General features: G+C 45.5%; 1 protein-coding gene and 1 long non-coding RNA gene across 2 annotated transcripts in view; one reads left to right on the forward strand and one right to left on the reverse strand.

Annotated features, from left to right (window-relative positions):
• The window catches only part of G3BP1 (G3BP stress granule assembly factor 1), a 35158-nt gene extending 34803 nt beyond the window's left edge, over positions 1-355 (reverse strand). Inside the window, exon 1 of the mRNA XM_002920747.4 lies at positions 212-355. The gene's annotated coding sequence lies outside the window, so the exon portion shown is untranslated. The remainder of the gene's footprint in view (positions 1-211) is intronic.
• A 5-nt stretch (positions 356-360) lies between these two features.
• LOC105238318 lies at positions 361-7429 on the forward strand. The gene is made up of 3 exons (XR_857040.3): positions 361-531; positions 6368-6426; positions 6875-7429. It is a non-coding gene; the product is annotated as an uncharacterized LOC105238318 (long non-coding RNA).
• The last annotated feature ends 2773 nt before the right edge of the window (positions 7430-10202 follow it).

A 10202-nucleotide genomic window follows, 5' to 3' on the forward strand; every position in this document is an offset into this window, starting at 1 on the left:
CGGCCACGCGCGCCGGCCGGTGGGAGCGCGGCGAGGAGGGGGCGGGGAAACTCCGCGCGCCCGTGCGCCCGCCTGCGGCCGTTGGGGGGGTGGGGGTGCACGCCTCGCGCGACGGCCACCGCCGCCGCTCCGACTTCTCTCTCTCGCAAGCGTCCCAGCTCGTCTTCGTCCCTGGGCCGTCCCGCCCCGCCCCGCCCACACCCCGGCATACCTGCGCGGCTGACCGGTAGAGGAACAAGCTTTGCTCCACAGCACGGCAGAAGGTAAAATCCCCTCACGCAACTGCGTCCGCACACACGCGTGCTCCGTCGCCGGTCTATATAACAGCGGCTCAGCCTAACTTGTTACGGCCAGGTCGAGCAGGCTAGTGACCAATCCCGACTGCGTCCTCTGGACTCTTCGAGCTGCAATTGGGTACTGACTCAGGATGAAGGCGTGGCTCTTGATTGGCTTTGACTCATGCCTATGAGACTGTGAGGATCTCGTTTCCCTAGTAACGGATTGGCACTGAGAGAGACCAATTATTTAAAGGTACGTAGGAAAAGAGGGTGGGAAGTTCTTTGACCGATACCCATGGTAGCCAATAAATGCGTGGGGCCGTTCCCATTCGTTAAAATGGGTTCCCTAGGGCGGAGATCCGTTTTCCATACAGGAGCGGTTGCTCCACAAGGTGGGGCCCGTGTACTTTGGAGAAGTAAACCCCAAGCAACTAGGAGGTGGGCGCCAGGGAGGCCAAGGGAGCCCCCGGCCAATTGCAAAGCGAGAAGGATCTGATTGACGCGGGGGTTGAACTACGCCAAGGAGACCGAGCTCCAGGGCCGCCGTGCCCTCTGGGGAGGTTCAGAGGCTCTTCTGGCCCGGGCTTCCGTCCTCTTTCCTTTCTTCCCCTCACTTGTTGGGTCTAGCCCCTGAGGCCCCTCTCCCGCCTTTTCTGCCCAGTTTAGTAGGGAAACCAAGTGGGAAAGTTCCCGTTGTTTGGTTTTTTTTCTTATAGCAACTTTTTTATTTCCATGCGGCCGCCTAAGGGCACTTGCTGGCTCTCACCATTAGTCAGCACTATTGTTAGACAACAGTTTAAGAGAAAGCGAGAGGGGAAAGCAGCGCCCGTCGTGTACCTAAGATCGTGTAAAAAGGTCGCACGTGAAAAGCGCTGTTGAGTTGAACACAGATTTCTACCCTGTTGTTCGTGGCAAGTGCCGCTGCAGGCTGGCAGGATGACCGGCTCGTGGGAGCTCGCTGAGGTCCCCTTCTGTTGCTGCCAAGGAACCGTAGTCTGTAAAGTCTCCGCTCTGGTTGGTCCTTAATGCAACATCCTGTGCGTCACCACCATTGCCACTCAGTGTATAGCTGGGGGTGTGGGGGCTGCTTTCGCGTTGTTACGTCTTTAAAAGGTAATTTGTCAAACTCCTACACGGACACCCCAGAGGTTTCCCGAGGCACTTCAGGGGCTAAGTGGCGCCCCAGCCCCGTCCTGTACACGTCTCTCAGGGCTTTATTGGGCCCCCTGTTGGTCACCATGAGCATTTTGTAAAGAAATACAGAGATGCCTCGGTCGGTTCTCTTAACAGGCATGTGATCTACCGTTAAGTTTTGCAGAGAATTTGGGAGTGAAGCACCTGGACCGTCTCTGTTGGGGGAGAAGGGGCGCCGGCAGCAGCCTGCTGGGACCCGGGCGCGTCCCCTCTCCCTGCGCGGGGTCTGGCCCCAGACGAGACTCGCGGCCGCCCGCAGGAGCCTAGTGAGAGCGTCCCTCTGCCCCCCCCACCAGGTCCCACTGCCCCATTGGCCCAGCCCATTCAACATTTATAAAACTCCTGTTAGGGACTGGGATCAGAGATTATCTGGATGCCGTCTCTGTTTCCCGTCACCAGTTGAACGGACCGGGGCACTTTGCTGGGTCGGGAGTCCCGCAAAGAGGGGAACAGGCGTCTGGGACTATGAGGGCACATGGAACTAAACCCAGAGTAGAGAATCCGCTAAAGTTTTTTGGAGTAAGGACACCAGCCCCCAACCAGGATCCGGCCCGCTATGCTAAGGAATTTGGTGTTTATTCTGATGGCAGGGAAGAGCCTCTGGAAGGGTTCTTAAAGGGTGGACTCGGAAATTACCTTTTACAAGTCCACTATCCAAATAGAAATGCTAATGAGAGCAGATTTGCAAAACTTTAAATTTACAGACTGGTGATTTAACCCAGATGGCCTGTGATAAGAGTCAAGACTATTCTTAATAACATTTGGAGCGAGTTTTAAGCTCCACGTTTGGCTCTCTTTGCAAGGCTATTTGGCGGTCACTATTAAAATTGTGTACATCACCCAAAACAATAATAGTACTTCTTGGTTTATAGCCACACTTTCTTTTTAAACAAAGAAGCATATACTGGCGTGTGCAACTGCAGAATGTCAGCCTTGTTAGAATACTTAAAAAGTGGGGTGCCTGGGTGGCTCAGATGGTTAAGCATCTGACTTCGGCTCAGGTCATGATCTCCAGGTCCTGGGATGGAACCCCATGTCTCGCTCCCAGCTCAGTGGGGAGTCAGCTTCTCCCTCTCTCTCCCCATGCTTGTGCTCTCTCTCTCCCAAATGACTAAATAAAATCGTTTTTAAAAAGAATACTTAAGGGACGCCTGGATGGCTCAGTCAGTTAAGCGTCAGCCTTCTGCTCAGGTCATGATCCCAGGGTCATGGGATCCAGCCCTGCATCAGGCTCCCTGCTCAGCAGAAGGCCTGCTTCTCTCTCTCCCTCTGCTGCTCCCCCTGTTTGTGTGCTTGCTCTCTCTGTCAAATAAATAAATAAAATCTTTTTAAAACTGGTTAAAAATTTAAAAAGAACACTTAAAAATTGAAAATGTAATTGCTCATCAATTGGCAAACTGATTAACCAGTGATGTGCATATAATATAGAATACCATGCAGCAGTTTAAATAGGAATGACATAGAACTATACAGATATGGACGAGGTCTCCGTTTGTTATTTGGATTGTTAATTGAAAAAAAAATCAAGTTCAACAAAATATACAGTGAATTCCCATTTATGTTAAAAAAGCAAAAAAACAAAACTCCTGATTTCTGTATGTTAAAAGGTGAGGATAATGTATTATTTGAAAATTGTACAACAAGACTGTGTTCCTGTACTGTGTTGTGTATGGGAGGTAGGAAGAAAGAAAGGAAGGAAGGGGAATTGGATTACCAGAGAGAGAACGTGGACAAGAACCCTCACGTGGCCATTGCTGTCTTCCACAGGAGAGAACGAGTTGGCATTCTCCTGTGGTAGCTTCCCCACTCAGATCATAAAACCCTCAGGACTCGAGCGCTGGATACTTAGTAAAAGATCAGGGGGTAATTCACCACCAACGAATTGTCTGGAGCCCTGGTTCTAAGGCAGGCAGGTCAAGGGAGATTTCCCAGGAGACTTAGGGCTTCAGTCACTGGGTAGAGGGACCACAGGCATCTAGTGGGCAGAGGCCAGGATGCAGACATGCACAGGAGAGACACCCTCCACTATCCCCACAACCCGGCCATGACAAAGCAGCTTCCGGCCAAAATGTCAACAGTGCCAAAGCTGAGAGATCCTGATCTGGCTTCCTGAGTCACATAGGGAGAGTCCCTAGCCTCCCGCTCGTCCTTCTCTCCACTGGCAAGCAAAGTCTGCGTACCCCTCCTGTACACTACTTTACTCCCTTCTCTTTCTGCCAATTCTCCCCAAAGCTATAAGAATCAGGGTGGGAAGAAACATGGCCAACACCCCAGAAAACACAGTTAATTGGGGGGGGTTGGGGGGACAAGGGATATTAGGTAAGGAATGATCCTAAGAATATCTACTCTATCAGTGTTCTCCAAACATAGCTAGTCATTTATGCAGGATGCTTAAAAACATGTGCCTGTATGTGTCTATTAAACTCTCACCTGTGAACAAAGATCTAGTATAATATTCACAGCAGCACAGCTTGTACTAGAAAGAGACAGGAAATGACCCAAATAAGGAGCTATATGGAACTACTCTTACAGTGGACTGTCATGCAACCATAGAGAAAACGAGGCAGCTCTATGTGCACAGTTACAGAGCAATCTGCACAGTGCAGAATCATGGAAAGAGTAAAAAAGCAGGAGCAATGTCATGAGGCAATTATTTCTATTACGGTATACCGTATTGCTCTAGTTATCTCTGCACATTCCTAGATGGTTTTGCTGTGCATGCACAGGTCATGTCTGGAAGGAGTCACAAGAAACTGTTAATGATTGTTAATGGGTTAGGGAACTTGGGCCAGGGTAAGAGAACAGCTTAGTTTTCATTCATCCAAAGTATGCTTTGGTACTGATAATTTTTTTAAACATGTGCATGTATTATTTTTCAAAAGAAATTCAATGTTAAGTATAGATGGTAAGTGTAGGAACTATAAATATGGAAACTTTGATCTTTAAAACAACAAACGGAATAGGGATTAAGAGCACCCTTATCTTGATGAGCACTGAGTGATTATAGATTTGTTGAATCACTATATTGTACACCTGAACCTAATATAACACTGCTAACTACTCTGGAATTAAAATAGGAGCACCTGGCTGGCTCAGTTGGTGGAGCATGTGACTCTAGATCTCAGGGTTGTGAGAACCCCACATTGGGTGTGGAGATTACTTAAAATCTTTAATAAAAATAAAGTAAAATTTTAAAAAATTATCCCTTTACGTGTATGAGGGATTTTGAAAATGAAGCATCAAAGCTTTTTTCGGCTTGTGTACCAGACTACCATCTTTTCCTTTTGCTCCTTACCGTACAAAAATCTAAAGAGACCCTTTACTGGCTTAGAAACGCATGCCTAATTGGATTCCTTCATTTTTGGCATTGACTGTCTCCAAAGATATCACCTCCTGAAACTCTGTGGAATGCGCCATGAGCCAGGCAACCTTGTGAATATTCTCTATAAAGAGGATCTCATTTAATGTTCACAACAACCATAGTTCTCATTTCTCAGAAACAGGCTCAGAGAGGGTAAGCAACTAGCCCAAGGTTGCACAGCTGGGGCTGGAAACTAGGACTCTCTGACTTCAAGCCAATGTTCATTTACCTGCTTGTCAATACTGCCCAGGGAAGAAGAATATAGCCCCAAGTAAGAAAAGGGGTTTGGCCCCCTCAGAAATCCCAGAAAGGCTGGAATATTCTTTCATGCCCTCAAGCATGCCATCAGATAATGCTACAGAGACAGCTTTCCAGGTGATTTGAGAATTCTGGGCTCCATGGCAAATCCTAGTAATCTGCAGGATTTTAAAATTTTAAAAACATATATAACAATAGTACCCATATGTAACATAAATCCTCAGAGCATGTAGTTTATTAAAAAGAGCATCTTCCAAATTATGTACAGTCTGTCATGCATGGTTAAAAAAAATACCCAAAATGATATATGCATATGTGTTTATCAGTGTTTGTGAAACTATAGAACAAGGTCTCGAAAGAATGTACAGCAATCTGGGGCACCTGCGTGGCTCAGTCAGCTGAGCATCTGCCCACGGTTCAGGTCATGATCCCAGGGTCCTAGGATTGAGTCCCACATCAGGCTCCCTGCTCGGTGGGGAGTCTGCTTCTCCCTCTCCCTCTGCCTCTCTTCCTGGCCTCTCTCTCTCAAATAAATAAAATCTTTAAATAAAGAAAGAAAGAATGTACAGCAATCCAATAGCAGTTACTTCCTCTGTGGAAGACATGGATAATAAGGGTTGGAAGGAAACTTTCACTTTATCTCGACTGTTTAAAAATTTTTATATTAAGAAACTTTCCACGTAGGGGCGCTTGGGTGGCTCAGTGGGTTAAGTGTCTGCCTTCAGCTCAGGTCATGATCCCAGGGTCCTGGGATTGAGTCCCATGTCAGGCTCCCTGCTCAGTGGGGAGCCTGCTTCTCCCTCTGCCTCAGTCCCTGCTCATGCTCTCTCTCCCTCTCTCTCTCTTTTTCTCTGAAATAAATAAATAAAATCTTTAAAAAACAAAAGAAACTTTCCATGTATTATATAATTTAAAGAGTAACTTGGGGGGCACTGGGGTGGCTCAGTCGGTTAAGTACCAGACTCCTGATCTCAGCACAGGTCATGATCTCAAGATTGTGAGATTGAGCACCGTATCGGGCTCCACGCTCAGTGCAGAGTCTGCTTGAGACTCTCTCTCTCCATCTCCCTCTGCCCCTCCCCCTGATCTCTCTCTCTCCATCTCTCAAATAAATAAAATTTAAAAAAAAAGAAATTAACTTGGCATATCCCTAAGAGTGGCTTCTGAGTACTTACTATATACCAGTCACTGAACTGAACATCTTATGAATATTGTCTTATTTCTCACAATAATGCTAATTATTGAGATAGGTCTAATTATTATCTTTGTCTTACAGGGAAAGAAACTGAGGTTCAGAGAGATTTATTGCTCAAAACACCCAGGAATTGAACACAGGTTTGTCTAGTATCTCTCATTAAACACAGCTTTATGTCCCTGATGCCTAGAGAAGTCTGACAGAGAAAAAAGGAGCCAGAAGACAGCATGACACATGTCCTCTGGTCTTTGGCTGCGGTGCTGGGAGCACCCTAAGGTGGTGGGGACTGTGGTGGCCCAAAGAGCTCATGCCTTATCTGAAGAGTCCTGGGTGGTCATTTGTATATATATTTTTTTTTCTTCTTTAATCAAAGTATAATTGACAGGCAATGTTATATTGATTTCAGATGTACCACATAGGGCTTCAACAGTTCTATACATTACTCAGTGCTCACCATGATAAATGTCGTCACCATCTGTCACTGTATGACATTATTACAATATTATTGACTGTATTCCCAATGCTGTAATTTTCATTTTTGTGACTTATTGTATCGTTTTCTGACATAGCTGTTTCCCCTCCTTCCAGGTTCCTGGCAGGATTATTCTGTCCTGCCACCTTATAGACAGGCATGACCACATGCCCTGCTTTGGCCAACCCACCGAGAGCAGAAGGGACATGTATCTTTTCCAGGAAGAGAAGTCTTTGGAACTAGTGATTATTTGATGAGGTCTTCCCTCCCCACACTACCCCCATATTCAATATCATGCAATTTGGGGAATCTCCCTCGACCTGGGTCCCAGAGCAAAAATCATTTGCACAGAGCCACTCCTCCAAACTGCCCAAACTGCAATGGTCATAGGACATAAACAAGGAGGAAATCTGTTGTTTTAAGCTGTTGAGGTTTTGTGATGTTTTGCTGCAATAGCGTTACCTGGCATTTCTTGGCAGTTACAGGTAAGTTTCTAGATCTTCCAGTGTTTCAGCAGACACTCAAATCTGGATTACTCACCGTTCTTTTTTAACATTTTATTAATGGTATAAAAGTGTTTGGTCCTCGCTTCTTTTTTTTTTTTGAAAGATTTTATTTATTTGAGAGAGAGAGAAAGAGCATGTACATGGGTGGGGGAGGGGGAGAGAATCTCACGCGGACTCCATGCCCAGCATGGAGCCTGATGTGGGCTTGGTCTCACCACCCTGAGATCATGAACTGAGCTGAAACCAAGAATGGGTCATTCAACCAACTGAGCCACCCAGATGCCCTTTGGTTCTGACTTTTAAATATTTTCTAATGAAAATATTCTTTCTAAGAGGACTATACTTGGGGCGCCTGGGTGGCTCAGGCGGTTAAGCGTCTACCTTCAGCTCAGGTCATGATCCCGGGGTCTGGGGATCGAGCCCCGAATAGAGCTTCTTGCCCAGCCAAGACCCTGCTTCTCCCTCTCTTGCTGCTGCTCTGCCTGCTTGTGAGCTCTCTGTCAAATAAATAAATAAAATCCTTAAAAAAAATAAACAAGAGGACTATAGTTGAATTTATTCTTTTTTTAAACTTTATTTGGAGTTGTTTTTCTTAAAAATGTTTTTCTTAAAAAATGCTTTTCTTGGTCTTATAGGAACAACTATACTTACGTGTCAGTCTATAAATAGATTTTAAATTGTAGTAAAATACACAGAACATAAAACTGACCATTTTAACCGTTTTTAAGTGAACAGTTCCGTGGCATTCAAAGTACATTCACACTGTTGTGCCACCAAACTCCGCGTTTGTAAATGTTATCAACTAATCGAAAAATATTTTGAGCACTTTAGGAACTAAATAAAATATGTCTGCAGACCAGCTTCACCCAGTCTGCAACTCTTCCTGATGCCAGGCTGCCTGTGCTAAGCCTGCACCCCAAGCCCCCTGTGCTTTGCAGCCCCCCCTTCCCTTGCATGGGCTCCTCTGAGGGCCCTTTCGGCTCAGAACCTTTGATCCCAAGCTGAGGGTTCCCTGGTGGATAAAGCAGTGAGACAGCTAGTGTGTACCTGGGCTATAACACAAAAAACAGACACTTGGCTTTCTGGAGGGAATAGACAACAGCTACAAAGGCCTTTCTTTGCACAGTCTGACCCCAGCATCTGCAGAAGGGTCACTCCAGTAGGTGAGGTCCAGAGGTCGGGTATACCAGCCCTTTGTCTGGTAACCTGTCATCTACACATAACTACAGTCTATACATTCCTATCCTCACAACACCGTCAGCCAGAAAAGGCCCATTTCCCAAGCCTGCCGGTTCAGTGATAAATTGACTTAACCAAGATTAAAAGGCTAGTAAGGAAACCGCTGGGTAGTCTGGAACTGAGAATTCCTGAATTCTGCTTTTTAAAAATATTTTTCTCCATGATTCTCAGTGCATATTTATTATAGAAAATATAATAAATATGAAAAGAAAAGTAGAAAAACAAAATTAAAAAACACCTATAATATTAGAATGGGTCAGGTAGTACACGTAGATCTGAAGATACGAAAACATAGTTAATAAATCTTTGAGAGGCAGTCTGACTCTATCAAAATTGAAAATGAGTAGCAATTTATTCTACGTAAACTTTTAAGCAAAGGTCTGCATATATGGACTGTCATTACATCATCATTCTTAGCATTAAAAGATTGGAAGCTATGTGTATGTCTATCAGTGGGGGACTGTATCAAGACCGTGTCAGGGGCAAGTACCAGGAAGTCTGAGCAGCAGTCGCTGAAATGAAGAGGGGCTTACATTTCTCACCTACCAAGTCTACAGACAAGCTGCAGCTGGCATCGGCTCGGTGAGCACACAGAACCGGCATCTCTGTGATTCCCTTGGCATTTCCCTCATAGTTGTACTCTAGATATCACATCGCTATTCTCGGCAGGCAGGGGAAAGGAGTGGGATCTGTTCCCCTTGTGAAGAACGCAAGAGCTTTCCAGAAACCTTGTAGCAGACTTCTGCTTCTGAATCACTGGCCAGAACCATATCATATGGGCACACTTGGCTGCAAGGGAAGATGGGAAAGCAAATATTGAGGGTACTAAGGGATCTGGCCTCTACAGGAGCAAGAGTAAAAAGACTGGGAATGAGCGTTGGATCAGCCAACCGATGGTTTCTGCTAGGGCCTGGTGAAATAAACTATGGTGCCACTGCATAATGTAGCATTATGTAATCACTAAAAAGAATGAAGGGGATCTGTACAAGTAAATAAGGTCTACAATATTTTGTGAAGTGAGGAAAGCAAGGTGCAAAATTGTGTAGAGACACCTTTTGTTTAAAAAGCAGTGGCAGTCAGGGTAAGAGGGAGACTTACCTTTCCCTGTACACCCTTTTGTGCTTTTTGAAATTTTTTAAACAGTGTGTCCATTGGGAGCCTGTAATCCTGCATCCCTTCCAGATAACTTCTATAACACTTGCTATAGTTCATTTCAGGCTTATTTGTATGTAAATAACTGGAATTTATGCAGATATTTACATACAGGAACTATAATCCTGCACATTTTCCTCTCTTCATTTGTCCTATCTAATGAGTTTCCATAACAATGCCTCTCATTAAGTTGTGCTCTCTCTGATTCCCATCCCCTCTTCCCCAATTCTGTAACCTAGTCTCTCCTCCTCTGCCTTTCCTTTAATGCCCCGCACCCCGTACACCCTGCAGTGATCTTGCTTTCCCAGTCCCAGTATACAGTTGTGCCCATTGCTACCAAAATGTTGAGCCTTGCCTTCACTGGACCTAAGGAAATGCCTGGCAGGTGGAAAAAAGGTGTGAAGGGTTAAGGGTTGAGCATTTTGCCAGTAGGGGAGGAGCCAGTCCCAGGAAGTCCAGGAGCCATTCCAGCAATTAGAAGAAGAATTCTAATACTTTTTGATGTCTATCCTGTGCCAAGTAATGTGCTAGGAAGTTTGCATACAGT

The sequence above is a fragment of the Ailuropoda melanoleuca genome, chromosome 3, assembly GCF_002007445.2.
Source record: "Ailuropoda melanoleuca isolate Jingjing chromosome 3, ASM200744v2, whole genome shotgun sequence".
Taxonomy (NCBI): Eukaryota; Metazoa; Chordata; class Mammalia; order Carnivora; family Ursidae; genus Ailuropoda; species Ailuropoda melanoleuca.